Source organism: Mauremys mutica, chromosome 2 (assembly GCF_020497125.1).
Source record: "Mauremys mutica isolate MM-2020 ecotype Southern chromosome 2, ASM2049712v1, whole genome shotgun sequence".
NCBI classification, from domain to species: Eukaryota; Metazoa; Chordata; order Testudines; family Geoemydidae; genus Mauremys; species Mauremys mutica.
The window spans coordinates 60538721-60554697 of NC_059073.1; the positions used below are offsets into that span (position 1 = coordinate 60538721).

At 41.4% G+C, this 15977-nt stretch overlaps 1 long non-coding RNA gene across 3 annotated transcripts in view; it reads left to right on the forward strand.

The window, feature by feature from the left end:
• The first annotated feature begins 4575 nt into the window (after positions 1–4575).
• The window catches only part of LOC123364694, an 88185-nt gene continuing 76783 nt past the window's right edge, over positions 4576–15977 (forward strand). For all 3 annotated transcript variants that reach the window (XR_006577230.1, XR_006577232.1, XR_006577231.1), the window contains exons 1-2: positions 4576–4686; positions 7162–7215. This is a non-coding gene — a long non-coding RNA (uncharacterized LOC123364694). The remainder of the gene's footprint in view (positions 4687–7161; positions 7216–15977) is intronic.

Genomic DNA, 15977 nt, shown 5'->3' on the forward strand with positions numbered 1-15977 from the left:
CCCTAATATAAAACTCCTTATGTTATGTTGGGATGTGTTCTTGTCTAAAATGTTCAGAAATCATATATAAATATCCATGTGCATCAATTATCAGCTGTACCTGCTAATAGCTTTGAAAGCATAGGTACAGGCTTAATACAAATTGGCTAATCCATACAGTCAGTGAATTGCATGGACAGCAAAATGAGGGGCACATATTTCTGAAAACATGTTACATTATATCCCTCGGAGATCAATCTTTGTACTGACCATACATTTTTCAAGATAGTATAAGATTGGTCCTGAAATCCTTGCACCTATCTCACTACAGAAAGGGTTAGTTGGATCCACCTAGGATTTGTTCATCTTCTGCTAGCATAGACCCCATAGAAGGTTCATGGTGATGGAACATCCATCAGGTGTGGGAGTTGTTTGTATAATGACGTCCAATCCTCCTTTCCCCGGCCTGCCCTCTACCCTCTCACACTTTTCCTCAGTGGCAGGCCAGCTATGTATGCAAGCCATGTGTTGCATGCTCTATGTGCCCATCTTGCTGTGTGTTGTCCATCTGGTGGCCTGCAGGCCACATCTGGCCTGTGGGACGCTTCCATCTGGCTCCCATGGATAGGGTTGCCCACAGTCCCATATTACAAGGGACGTCCCTTATTTCAATAGAAAATTAGCCCTTATTTTGACATATTAAAAATATTATCATTATGCGAAGCCAGTTTTATTACCTTGCCTGCCAACAGTGTAAACTTAGGCAATGTAGTAATGCGGAATCAGTCCCATGATTTACTGAACCAATGTACCTATAGCGCATGGGATCCCAAACTATGGAGTGCGCCCCTTGGGGGGGCACAATGAGGTTATCAGGAAGGCACAAAGCTGAAAGGCTGGAATTGGGAGGGGGCTCTGTCCAGCAGGGGAAGCAGATGGGGCTCAGTGCAGGTGGTTTAAGCTGCCAGGACCAGGCTCACTGCCCACCTCACTCTCCCACTGCTGCAGCTGCAGCAGCCACCAACCAGCAGAGTCCTCCTCTGCTGGGGACTTCAGCGGAGACTCTGTGAGCAGGGAATGGAAGGCTACAGCCTAGGAGTACTGACCCCTCTGCCAGACAGAGCCCCTTCCTGACCCTGGCCCTTCAGCGCCGCTCCAGGGCACACAGTCCCGTCCACTTGCTCTGCCTGACAGAGCCGGCACAGGGAAAGCAGACGGGGCTGGAGTCAGCAGGGAGCCAGTACTTTCCACTTCCCTCTTGCGCTTGGCCCTTCAGTGCTGCCCTGTTCACTTCCGGAGCTGGGTCCCAGCAACTAAGACTCTCTGACTGCTGCAGGGAGTGGAAGGTTTCCTCAACTGCCACGTGGTGAGTACCCCCACCCCCTGTGGTACTGGCAGCCCACCCGGCCCCACATTGGTATTCCTCCCCCATAGGGGTGCTAAGAAAACAGTCCTGTATTTTTTAAATACAATGTTGGCAATCCTCCACACAGGGTAACCTTGCTTGCACCTTATGTGCGAGGTCACACCACAAGGAAGACACTATTTTGGCCCACCTAAGGCATGCATGTGAGTTGCTGCAAGTCTTAATAAAACTGTCATGGCACTCACCACTGCTTTCCCTCCACTAATGGGTGACAAAGTCTACTGAGGTGGTATGTGTGAGATGGCTGGCTTACTACATCCCCTGATCAGTCTGCACCAGTGGAATTCCTATGGAGCTCTGACTGCAATTTAATGCTGCCCTCCCTCAGAAGAATCCCCATAGAAGAAGCGTTGCTTACCCTGCCATTAGGGGTGAATCCTCTCTGGATGCAGCAGTACCATCTGCAAGTACAGCTTGCACCAACAGGAATGAACATGGAATAGAGTGCTATTATATGTTGTGTGTTATGGACAACTGGCTCAACAAGCCTTTCAGTAGCATGCTTTGTATGACAAAAATCAACATCAGCAATGGAGAGAATTTAAAAAATAAATGGCCAGTTTCTGCAAGGTACTGCACAATGTCTGCTGCAGGAGGCTGAAGGTGAAATCTTGGTCCTATTAAAGTGCAAGGGAGTTTTGCCATTAATTTCAGCAGGGCCAGGATTCTACCCTGAGTGTCCTCAGCTCACGTTGTCTTCCCTGTCACAAAGTACAAGATTTTTTTTTTTAAAGGTCATTCAACAGCTTGAAGGATCTACCCCAAAACAATGGAGAGATTTAAAGCAAGTTAAAGAGAAAATTGTTCAGCAAGGCGCTCTTATGAAAAAGTCTAGTAGTAGACTTGACATAAAACAAATCCAATACCCATCCCCCTCAGGGTCTGGTGTTACAGCTGTACTGACTGTTAAACATATTCAACACTGATAAAAGTTTAAATATTCCAGTATTGGTGGTAAATAGAAAATATACTTTTTCTATTTAGAAATGACTGTAGCCATGCACAGTACAATTAAATAATACCTGCTTTCAATTTTAAAATGTACACATTCAATGTTCAGAATGAATTAATTATATTCCACCTTAAATTACAAGAAAAAGTTATTTCTGGTACTGGGAAAACATACTGTGTTAAAAAAAATATTTTGCAACATATTTTTATAATTTCTATTTTACTGTCATCTTAGCAACTTAATTTAAAACATTACAATAAAAATATTTTAAGGAATATTTGAAAATAAGGCAATTTTATTTTAGACCACGAATCTTCTGAAAATGATGCAGGGTAAGGGTAGTTTAGGAATTCAGTTGTCTCAGATGAATGTCATTCAGGTAAGAAGTGCTCAAAGCTCCAAGCAAATGTAAAATGCAAGCCTTTCAGATCATGACACAGCGTTTCGATTCACCTAAATATCATTTGTTGGAGAGACGCTGTGTATAATATTTTCTTCATTATAGCATACAACAGAAAGAAAAACCTATAACAAGCATACTGTCTACGTGTGTGTGTGTGTGTATATATATTTACAGCCTCTGGCAATAAAGAAGATGCATACTTCAAAACAGTGACCATTTTCTACTGTACATAATAAAAATATAGACACTGTAAATATTATAGAATCATAGAAATGAAGGACTGCAAGGGACCTTGATAGGTCATCTAGCCCAGTCCCCTGTATTGAGGCAGGACTAAGTATTATCTAGACTATCTTTGACAGGTGTTTATCTAACCTATTCTTAAAAACCTCCAATGATGGAGACTCCAAACCCTCCCTAGGTAATTTGTTACAGTGCTTAACTACCCTTATAGTTAGGAAGTTTTTCCTAATGTCTAATTTAAATCTCTCTTGCTGCAATTTAAGCCCATTACTTCTTGTCCTGTCCTCAGTGGTTAAAGAGAACAATTTATCACCCTCCTCTTTTTAACAACCTTTTATGTACTGGAAGACTGTTATCATGTTCCCCCTCAGTCTTCTCTCCTCCAGACTAAACAAACCCAATTTTTTCAACCTTTCCTCGTAAGTCATGTTTTCTAGACCTTTAATCATTTTTGTTGCTTTCCTCTGGACTTTCTCCAATTTATCCACATTTTTCCCAAAGTGTGGTGCTCAGAACCGGACAAAATAATCAAGCTGAGGCCTTATCAGTGCTGAGCAGAGTGGAAGAATTACTTCTCATGTCTTGCTTACAACACTCCTACAAATACATCCCAGAATTATGTTTGCTTTTTTGCAACAGTATTACATTGTTGACTCATATTTAGCTTGTGATCCACAATAACCCCCAGATTCTTTTCTGCAGTACTCCTTCCAAAGCAGTTGTTTCCCAGTTTGCATTTGTCTGTATTAAATTTCATCCTATTTAATTCAGACCACTTCTCCAGTTTGTCAAAATCATTCTGAATTCTAATTCTGTCCTCCTAAGCACTTGCAACCCTCCATTATTAGTTATTGAGCCCTAGATATGAACTCTGTTATGAATTGTAAAATCTAACTGAGCAAGTAAAAACTTCATTAGAGCGCAGTCCTGGTCCCATTAAAATCCATGACAAAACTTCATTGATTTTAATGGGATTAGGATTTAACACTTACAGGTAATGCTTAGCACTTAATATGTTCAAATCACTTAAAAATATTAATTAGTCCTCACAATATCCCTGTTGGGTAAACAAATATTGTTATTACTATTTTAAAAATGGAGACAGTAATGCAGCAAAGTCACACAGCCAATTAATGGAGAAGTAGAATTAGATTGTTGGAGTTTCTGGCTCCTAGTTCAATGCTCAGGCCTCTAGAAGAGACTACCATTTAGAAAGAGTGTAAGAAGAGTTTATACAAGCAGAGGTTATACATATGCTTTGTTATATAACAGCATGCACACCCTGCTATCCTCAAGGAAGGTGTAGACAACCTCCCATGACAGAATTTGGATCTTCTTGAGAAGATTTAATGAGACATTTTGCTATAATGAAGAGAATACTATATACAGTAACAAAGAACATCTATATCAAACCTACTATGTATTACACAGTTAGGGGCCTGGAAAACCCTGAGACTACTTGATTGGGGTCATGCAAGTAGTGCCACCTCCCTGTTTAATGATCAGGTCTGTCAGGTAGAGAACCAGCTCAATATGGGTTAAATGAATGGAGAAGAAATACAGCTGGGGCTCATTAAATACAAAGCCCAATTACCATGGAAAGAGGAAGAAGGAAAGGGTAGCTAGGAGTAATTCTACCCTCAACAGGAGGAGAAGGATGAGGATGGTGGACTTCCAGTGCAGGTGATCTGAGAAGGCAAAGTTTTGATTGCGTTATCTGTTTACAGGAGAAAGGAGAAAACTTTGGTTTGGGTTTGTTCTGTAAGTCACTCAAACTGATGGGGCAGGGAATCCCCTCCTGTGCAGTCCAAAGCACAGATTTTGTCATAAAGTTCTCCTAGCACATTCAGAATCTCACACATATGTATAAACCTAGTGGTATGATATTTTTGCACTATAGGTTCAATAGTGTAGGTATAGCAATAAACCCTTATTAAGGACTAGTTACCTTGTCAAATAAAAAGTCCAGTCTTGCTCATACAAAAAAAATGACTCATACAAGTATTCCCATTGATTTCAGTGGGATTCATTATGTAAGGATCGTTGGCGAGAATAAGGGTTGTAGAACTTAAGCCAGTGTTCTTGAAAAACAAAGGTGCATTTTTGGAAGTGTTCTGTTGAGTTTTAAGAGCCTCCAGCAAGGTAGAGATGGGCCTAAGCCAGTTCCTCCTAACCCCCCATCTGAATACCCCTTAAGGAAAAGTGGCTTCTCATCTGCACTTTAAAGTTTAGACCCATATCAGAAAAACTGAGTTGAAAGTGTATAGGATTCTTTCATTTCTTGTAATCCCCTTCTCGTAGGACAGGGGTTCTCAAACTGGGGGTTGGGACCCGTTGTGGGGGGGGGGTCAGAATGTTATTACAGGTGGGAGTCACGAGCTGTCAGCCTCCACCCCAAACCCCACTTTGCCTTCAGCATTTATAATGGTGTTAAATATATTTAAAAGTGTTTTTAATTTATAAGTGGGGTTGCACTAAGAGACTTGCTATGTGAAAGGGATCATCAGTACGAAAGCTTGAGAACCACTGTCATAGGACAACAAATTATAATCTAGGTTACACTGCAAATTTCCTTACTTTATATTTATTGAGTAACAAAATATGTTCACTAACAAAATTGTTACAATCAGATCCACCTCCAACTTCTATGTTATGTTATCAGCTGACACATAGCATTACCTCACACAGCAGTAGAAACCAGTTCCACACCAGCAATATGAGCCTGTTACATAGTTGTAAAGACTAAACTGTGGTGGCGTTTATTCTTATTGGTAGGTTTTAACATTGATAGGCAAGTGTCAGCGGCTTACAAGTATTTCTATCATTCACTTTATGTTACTGCCCACCTCAATTTATTTCTCATTATTTCTTCTAGTGACAGTCTGCAGATAAAGACATTGCAAGTTATTAGGGTCCCAGTTCATGAGAACACTTATGCATGAGATTAGGCCAATTCCTGTTCAGCAAAGCATTTAAGTCTCACTGAAGCTTCATTCTCTATTGGCCTCTTCTGCAGCTCTGAACAAGGGTTTTACTTGTCAGCTGTAAACATTTTAAATTAAATTTATTCCACTGTTTTGCCATCACATCAACTCATGCATGTCAAAATGTTGAAAGCCCTGGATATATCTTTTAAAATATTTAAATTACTGTAAAAATGCACTGGACCTTGGAGTACAGACATGTATCCCAATGTTCCTGTAATGGAACTTGGGCCCTTCACACCAGAAGCTGCTGGGAGTAATAGTCTGCAGACATGGTGCATTATAATGAAGGGTCACCTAACTAAATCTCAAGTGACTTTCTGCTGGAGACTCTCTAAAGGCTCTTGTCTCAGTTTTGGCAAGTTGAGGAAAGACTCTCCACTGGGACCTAGTTGGAGGCTTAGCATATGTTTATACCTAGGAATCAGTCTAGAGTTAAGAATGGAAGTTTGTAGCCTGGAACAAGCGTATGGGAAATGTCCAGGCTAGTCTACAAATGTGTTTAGTAGCTCAAGCTCATTGGCAGTCAATGAACTTAAGGTAAAATGTCAAGCAAAGGCAAGATTAGGGGATAGCCAGAAATGGCTACTTATAGGGAAAGATGTCTTTTCTCCCTCTCCAGCTTATGGAAGTGGGACAGGAATCTGTTACCCAGCATCTTGAGTAATTTCTGTGTAAGACTTTTACATCTTCTGTTTATTAGTAAAACTAGTTCTGAGGAAAGGGGTGAAGAACTGAACTTGAAAGTCAGGGCTTTATTTTCATTATATTGGCTGGTGAATCTGCCCAACAGCTTATAACTGCTGTCATACAAGTCATAAATTCTGTAACAAAAATGCAGCTATGACTTTACTCAAGAGGTCTATCGATGCTATACAAAACCTGGATGACAAAGCTAAAACTCTTGCTGGCACAGCACATTGAAGTAAAATACTTATAATTTAATTAAATTTGGCATGTATGCTCTTAGGAGCAGGGACCATGTCTACCTATGTGTTTGTACAGCACCTATCACAATGGAGCCCTGTTTCTGAGCACCTAGAGGTACTGTAATCAAAATAAGGCAATCTGCAACACCAGCTTAAACAATTTTACCACTAAGTGTCCCAAGTAAACAGATTAAATGGACATTTCAATATGTTACTGGAGTTAACTTACTTATTCTTCACTTCAGCACAGAACAATGGAGAAGTGTTGACAAGTGATTCAGCCTGCTAGTAGAGATATGGTAAGTCAGTCCTTTCTTCTCTTCAGATATTGCATATTTTTCTCAAGTTTTTAATATTCCTATTTCTTTAAACTCTATACTTTAAAAATATCCTAAACTGCAGTATGATGAAAATGACTGACTTTTTTTCCTTTAGAAGGCACTGAAAAGACAATTTTCCATTCACTAAAGCAAACTGTATTGGGCTGTTTACAGAGACAGCAATGTAATGTGGGAATTCCATATACACATAATTTAATTGCAAAGGGAAGCTCTTTATCAATTATAAAGGAAAGTAAACAATTTGAGCAGATTCCACCTCCCGTCCCTGCAGGTTCAGAGAGAGAGAGAGAGACTAGTTCCAGGAAACAAACTCAGGTTCTTTCAAATGGTAGTACAAAACCCTAACCATACAGGCAGCTATTGGATATCTCTTGATTATCCAAATAATTGTGATGCTGGTCTAAGAAAAACAATGGTAAAAATATATTTAGTGTCATTGACTACAAAGTCTTGGACAGTCCTGGCTTGGTGTACAGGGTTTTGTGAGTTTTCTATGAAACTTTGCCCAAAAGCAGGAAAGTTTATTCGTTAACCTTATTGATACATCTGAATGACTCTTCTTGTACCTTACAGGGATATTTCATATTAAAATAGAGGAAGGGCAAAAAAAACAAATTTAAACCCATAGATTTTAGGGGATATCCTAAATTGCCATTGCCAGTGGCTGTAATATAGCCACTGCTTGGGAAAGAGTCTGAATATTTTTAGTCTGAAAAAAAGACGCTGGCCAGGTGACTTACTGGTAAGAAATACTGTATATACAGGGGCCACACTGTAAGAAGGGAATTGACTTGTTTTCATTGTGAACTGAAGCTAGAAATGAGAAAGTCATTCAGACTGGATATTAGTAAGAGATTTTTCACTTAAAGGGTAATTAGGATATGGAATAGTCTGACAAAAGATGAATATACAAACAGCAAGGAAATTAACAGCTGAGTGCTGAGAACATTTCTGGGTATGTCTGGTGAATGGCTGTCCTAAGAAAAGGCAAAGGGTGGATTAGATGGACCAATAGTTCTTCCCATCCTAATTTCCTAAATTTCTGTGTACCCTTTAGAATGGGGATTACTTATTAATTAGTCTCAAACAGCTCCTTTTGAATCCTTGTCACATAAAGGTTGACCAACAGACACCTTAATTAAGTGTATTGTGAGACATTTGGCATTGCTAAGATCAGTGTAGGGGCTGTGTGTGTACATGTCTCTGTACTAAAATCCTTTGGAAATGTTCAAAATACAAAGTGATTGAACATGCACAGCAACCTGTCACTAAAACATTAGGACTTCATTGTTCCTGTATAATTTGATTTTTGAAGTCACCTCAGAAAAAGCAATTAGTTCACATTATGGATCAATTGCCTCAAATTGTAGCTTTAAAGAATGAAGGCACTTTTGAGATTTACGCAGAACAAAAAGCATGTCTGGGCAGCATGGGCTGTGAGTCAGAAGGCCTGGATTTGTGTTCCTCTCTGTCACTGACTGACTGTGTTAGCTTGAGCAAATTGCCTAGTGCCCTATTTTTTAAAAATGGCCTTTGATGTTGGGTGCTGCAGTTTTTGGGTGTGAAACTTAACTCACCTATGGCCAGATTTTCGGAAATGCTGACCACCTGCAGCTCCCATTGACTTCAGCTGATGTTGTGATGCTCAGCACCTGTGAAATCAGCCCAGTAACATTGCTGTCTGCTTGTTTGGCTTTTTTTGAAAAAACATGCATAATTACTGGTAACTTTTGGAAGTCTGGGCCTTCCCTTCTTCTTTCTGCAGCTACTCCATCTGTAAAATGGGATAATAGTGTTACTCTTCAGACAAAAAGCACAATACTGTACACATTATTGCCTGTTATTGCCATTCACATTCCAAGACAAGTACACTAAGGAGAAGAGAATAAACCTTTGTAAACGTCTTGAAAACTTGATTCCGATCCCAGATATCTGAGCCCATAACACTGTTTATCTTATACAATTAGTCACTAAGTAAATGTGCTAAAGAGAATCAAGTAACTTTACAAAAATAAGTGAAAATATGTATCTATGGATATGTTTCCGAGGTTGGAATCGTGTCTCTGTTTATGTCATGTTTCAGCCCACAGACAATTTGTAGAATTGAGCTGGAACCCCAGAAATATACAGTTGAGAAAAATGCTTATGAATCTTGACTGAAGAGTCACAGTAATTACTAGTGGAATAGAATCAACGGGACTAAAGGCCTCAATGGTGCAAAGACTTCAGCATGTGAAGACTTAAACTTCAATGGGACTGCTCACGAGTACTGTTGAACATGTACATAAATCTTTGCAGGATTAAGGCCAAACCAGACTGTATTATTAGATAAAGAAATCAGTTTACTGATGTATATGTCATAATCTGGCCCAGTCCCTCTCTCTGGGCTCACACTCGTCTATCATAATTGGATCCAGCTACTGAATCCCATGTGCTTCTAAGTCCCCTGGGTCTGGGTAATGTCTGGTCACTATTTCTAGCTCTGGGTGTCTCAAGCATGCTCCCAGGTGCAGAGCCCATGGCTGACACCCTTCTTAGGCAATGGGACCCTGCAGTCCAGCAGCCTAAATCGCAGAACCAGTGCCACAGCTTTCCTGAGCCCTTGGTTGAATTCCCCCAGAGTCTACATTGCTGTGAGAACCTCTGGTTTCTAGTTAAACCCTCCAGGGACAACATGGCAATAAAGGAAGGAACACAGACTCAGTCAAGGAAATTCTTAGCCATAGACACTTTACTTTTAAAAAAGCACAAGAAAGTTTCTGTGGAAAACAAGAAAATCCCAAATGCGACCCTCTGAGTCTGATCTCACCCCGTTTGTGAGTCCTGGTTTTGAACACCATCATAGAGTGAGTCAGAGTTTCTTCTATATGTGATATCTCCAGCAAGTTCTGTTTACAAGATGTGATGAATGGCTCCTTGCGTAGAAAAACAGCCACCTTTTCAAAACAATTTCTGTCCCATTTCTGCCCCATGCTTTGGTTGGGAGGTGGTAGTTCCCAGACCCAGATCCCCATCCTCCCACTATCAGCTTCTGTGTATAGAGAGTCAAAATCACTGGCCCTGCCAATAGAAAAGCCATTGCTCCTGTAGGAAAGAGTAATTCATCATTGATGGCCCTCTCATGGCTCTTGATGGCACCTCTCTCTAGGAGGTGTCTGACACACCAATATGATCACACAGTATCCAGAATAGTAGAATTAGATTTGGCAGAATTAGACTAGTTTTCACCACCAGCTGGGAGTCTTAAACCAACGTGGTTGTTACATGACAAAATGAAAGTTGCAAACTGAAGGTTGCAATCACAAAATGATGTTCTCCAAATAATATGAGGTTCTCTTATTTGACCTAAACATACCCCCAGTCTGTCACATATACTTCACTCTATTATTTTCCACATTGTTGAATCACATGATCAAAGGGAAGAGACGATTGCAAGTTTCATGATCTGTGTAAAAACTTCTGTGGTGAAATAAAGGTTCTGTGTAGATAAATAACATAATGTGCAGTTGAAAGAAAGAGAGAGACAATAAAAACAAATCTAATATATCCTCACTCCCGCTGGGGACAGAGGGCCTGATTTTGATCTCCCACAGTTTTTGTATTGCTGTAACTCCATGGACATTATTGGAGATAAACCTGATTTACACTGATGTAAAGGAGACCAGAATCAGGTTTAGCCTGGTTAGCCTTCTTGAAGACTGTGTCAAGCCACACTCTATGTAAATCAATGAAATTCGTTCTGCTCTTTCTTCCTGTGACCTGAGCCATTCTATGTTAAAGTTTAAAAAAAGGATTTTTAAAGTTATTGTTCTTCTAGCAATGTTTCCTTTTAGGCAAGGGACTCTGATCAGCTGTGGAAGCTGGTCACTACCATAAATGTGTAATCATTGCAGTTAAAGAAGGTTTTAAAGCTGAATGCCCAAAGTTAAGCACCTAAATACTTCAGTGGAAGCTGTGGATGCCAAAGAATAGGCCACTTTTAGTTAGATGCCAAAATATGGATTTAGGAACTGACATCCATACCTGCAAGTGTAAAGATTTAGACCTGTATGATCAGAATGTTAATGCCTAGCTAAACATTCCTGCTTTTGTTTCTTTTACTGTAAAACTTTTGTTCCAAATGTTATTCATTCAGAATTTGATGCATTTAGTGTAATTAACATGGGGGCAACAATCTGAAGAGAGAACCAAAGTGGAGATTGAGCAAATGATTCAGGGAGAAGTGAGAGAAATTAACTATGAAAAAGACAGGAAGGTAAAAAGCATAAGGCAAAGGAAACTAGATGAAATGGGATAGGGTCTGGGAGAGAAATTCTTTCTGGCCAGAGCTATGGAAACTGGAGGCACAGTGATTATAATTTTGTTTCCAGTTTTTCTGTGATCCCTTGCCAATCTCAAATAATTTAGCAATGCTGAGAGTTAAGGAGTGATTTACCTTGCTCCTTGCATAGCAGGAAAATCACTTTGCAATATATTTTGTTGGGATATAGAGCAGTATTTGGTTAAAGCTGCAGTGTGGTGCTTACACCTGATGGCAGCACAAGGAACTTCTAAGGAACTGGCAGCAATGTTAGGAAGAGGAAAAACCATAATTAGAGGGGATGAGGAACCGACATGAAGATATTTCTGTCAAAGAACTTAACATGCAATACTTGTTCATGCAAATACAGGATATCAACAATACTACTTACATGAGCAAAGGTTTCAGAATTGGGAATGGGGGGAAAAGTTTGTAAAATGAAGGGGAAATAATTTAGTTTTGCATGAAATCCCTGCTCATATCAGCAGTGGTTTGAATAACAGACATATATCCTGAGGGGAAGCAACTGTGAAGAAGGAAATAAGAACTAGGATATGTTGTTCAACCAAAACAGACAGACAGACAGGTGGCTAAGCTCATTTTGGCTCCCTCCTTGCAAAGGCAGAGTAAACCAACAAGTGAGCTAAAGAGTAAAACATGAGTTGTTTAAATAGGTGTTTAGAGCTAGGGGCTGATAGGCTGGATGTTTTCACAGTGAAAAAGGGCTAAAGCCAATCTCCATCACAAATGGAAATGATGATTCTCTTTCGGAGAATGGAGAATGCATCATCTTGCTGGGTGTAGATGAAGAGGACAGCCTCAGCCCTTGGGATCTCATGTGGGATGATACTGTTTCAGATAGATTATTTTAATTTTGATGATAGGGTGCAGGTGAAAGGTGACCTGAGCAATGAAGACTCCTGAGGCAGGAAAAGATCTCTCAGGTCTTCTGAAGGTATTGGATGGGAATCTATTTAAAAACAGTGAGGTAAAACATTCAGTGAGCAATGCCCACACATCCCCTTACCCATATGTTGCAGGACTCTGTATTTCTGCAGTTGTGTGGGTGTGTGTGGGGTGGGGGAAACAGCTGTCAGTTGAAGCAAAAGCAGCTGTCCCTCGTTACAAGAGACATCCCTCACTTTAGACCTCTAGCTACTTCTGTCTCAGACATTTGTTTCAGTTCCAGCATTGTAAATGATTTTCCTCTAGAAATGCTGAATAATAAAACAGAGTTAGCAAACAATATTATTTATGCTAAAGGAATTAGTTCCCATACGGTTTATCCTGTATTATTGTTTATTCCTATGCCGTTCATCTTGTATCCATGTTGTGTCTGACATTTCAGCATTGGGACGTTGAGATAATAAGATGGATGAAAGTCCAAGTGAAGAAAACTTGAAATTATCATCATTTATCCCTTATTATTAAGGCAATTTTAAAATAAAGCCAAGGCAGTTAGAGCTTTAAGCTTAACAGGAGTGGATGCCAAGGTGAAAACGGACTTGTCTGTGTTCCTATTCTCTGAGTCAGTCATCAGCTGGCCTCCAGTATTGCCCTTTGCCCTCTTTTGTTCTCACTTAGCACCCGAAGGAAGGCTCTCTGAGATCACCTGCTTTGACCCCCTGTCTTCACTTCTCTGACGACAGTGTTACAGATGCCAGAAATAAAATGCTTTGTATAGATACAGCAGTTTCCAGAGATGTATATACAGTACCTCAGTTTTCTAAAAATAATCAAGGACAGGAAATACTTAGCTTAACTCCCTCATTCCCCCCCCCGCCATCAGTGGCCCAAGTGAAAATGAGAGACTTGAAGCATTGCCTTTGTTATGGAAGCCCAAGGGAGTGGTTTAGTAATACACACCATATTTTTTTTATTCAGTAAGAGATCCAGATTCCTGGATGCCCTTATGACACATCTGAAGCATTATGTACACATGCCTGAACAATTTGCTTAAGCTCGTACATCATACTGTTTCATCACTTACTTAACCTCAGTGAATTATTTCACAACCAGCTCTTATTTTCAGATGTACCAACCATCCATACAACATCAACACGAAGGAAACATTTGTCTCTCTTCCATCCTATTTTGTATCACAGAAAGCAAATGTTTCATTACTTTGAAAGCAGAATACCCTCACTCTTGATGCCATTATTATGAAAAAGACTCCTTTGAAGGCTGTTTAATTCTTGAACTGAACCTGAGACCTCAGGCTGAATTTCTACCTCCCAAATATATGACCTAGAAAGCTGAGACAAAGCAAAGATAAAGCAGAGCCACCTGAAGCAGTATTGTTGAAAATTCCGTATGTTTGCTAGTATTTGTCCAAGTTATTAACCAGTGACACTAAACTTTTGTCCACAGGGCTAGTTTGCAGTGGGGAACAATGGCCTGTGAAATATTATTTATTATTTGAACAGCACTATATTTCTACATGGCACTTCATGACAAGTTGTTATAATAAACAGAAGACAAAGGAGCAGATTTTGGCTCGTGGTGCAGCTACTATGCACTGCTCCAGCAGCCCAAAGCCAATGTAACCAGCTAACCAAAGATTCTCTCAGTCTTAGCCTGCTTCCCAAGGCTCTTCCAGTGTTGTTCGAGTGTGGTTACAAAGCTGTTCCATCAGCCTTTCTGATCCCTGGCTGTTGTAACAGTCTCTTGGAAATCATTAGCAGATGGCCAGCTCAGAGTTTCACCTTATGACCAGATCATTCTCTCCAGGATTGCAGAGGTGGCTTACAGCCCTCTTCCTGAGCTTTGCTAGGTGCAAAGGGGCCACTTCTGATGGTCTGACCCACAAACCAGACCAAGACTTTGCAGTTTAATGGAATAGACAGGTACAGTACATTGCACAAGCAGTAAGTGGCAGGTGTCATCACTGTCATTGGTTTTGTATAACAGATGAGTTGTAAGAAGTGATTTGAAGGAGGAGTTGCAGTGTACATTAATCAGGGAGGTTTTTCCCAAGCTTAAAGGGCAGCATTGAAAAAGGCACAGTAGCAGGAGTGGTCAAAGGAAGTAGCAAAGAAAGATGTTTGGGAGTTGTGTAATGGTATAGGAAAAATCTGGAGCTGAGAATGGTACAATTGGGTAGGCTCTGAAAAAGAATATTGAAGAAGATATCCTAGTGATGGGCACAGGGTAAAAACCTAACTGGAATAAAAAGACTAAAAGCTCAGGCAAAGATTCAGCAAGTGGGAGAGATGTTAAGAGTAACAAAAAAGGAAAATGAAGGACAGCTTAAAGTGAAAGAAGAAATCCTGTAGGTTTGACAGAGATTTTTTCCTTGGTTATTACGGTACTTTATAACCTTGTTATACCACTGTATAAATAGTTATTTCTGCATTCCAAAGTACAGGACTTTGGACCAGTGAGAAACGTTTTTTTTGTTTTTTTCAATTATTTCAGACTTTCTGGATTTCTTCATGTTCACAGTACTTCCTTGTTTCTGGTGTTTTTTGTTGATCACTTCTATGAGCAAAAGCAGTGATACGTGTCAAACCAAATTAGCTTCTGGTTCAGGATAGTATGTCCAGCTGGAGCCGGTTCGCACTGGTTCACACGAACGAGTTGTTAAATTTTGAAGCAGTTTTAGAACCAGTTGTTAACCTGCTTCCCTGCGAGGGGGCGCTGCGGCTTTGATGGGCTCCAGCCGGGAAGTGATGTAATTCCTCCTCTAGCTGCCGGGGGCACTGCACTGCAGGAGCCATGTTGGCCGCCCTGTTGCTGCTGCTGCTCCCCCGGCCCTGGGGCTCCCGCTGCTGCCTGGTGGGTCCCCAGCTGCTCTGCTGGGCCTGGGCTGCGTCCTGCTGCTCCAAGCTGCTCTCCCCATGAGTACCTGCCATCCTGCCCACAGCCAGCCCCTGTCTCCAGCCAGCCCTGCACCCCCTGCCTGCAGCCAGCCACTGCCGCACCCCCTGCCCTGCCTGCAGCCAGCTCCTGCTGCACCCCCCTGCCTGAAGCCAGCCAGCCCTACACTCCTCTGTCTCCAGTGAACCCCTGCCGCACTCCCCTGTGGCCCTGCCCAAAGCTAGCCAGCCCCATACACCCCTGCTCCAGCTAGCCCCGCACCCCCTGCCCTGCCTCCAGCCAGCCCCTACCTCCAGCCAGCCCCACACCCCCTGTCTCCAGCCAACCCTGCACCCTCCTGACTCCAGCCAGCTCCACACCCCCTACCCTGCCCACAGCCAGCCCCGCACCCCTGCCTCCAGCTAGCCCTGCCGCACGCCCCTGTCTGCAGCCGGCCCCACATCCACTGGTGCCCAGGGTAGTAACCTTGCACACCTAGTTCAATGAGGGGGGCAGGGAGCAGCTGGGACCCACACATGTGCACACCCTAGCGTGACCAGAGAGCAAGTGTGAAAAATCGGGATGGGGGTGGGGAGTAATAGGATCCTATATAAGAAAAAGA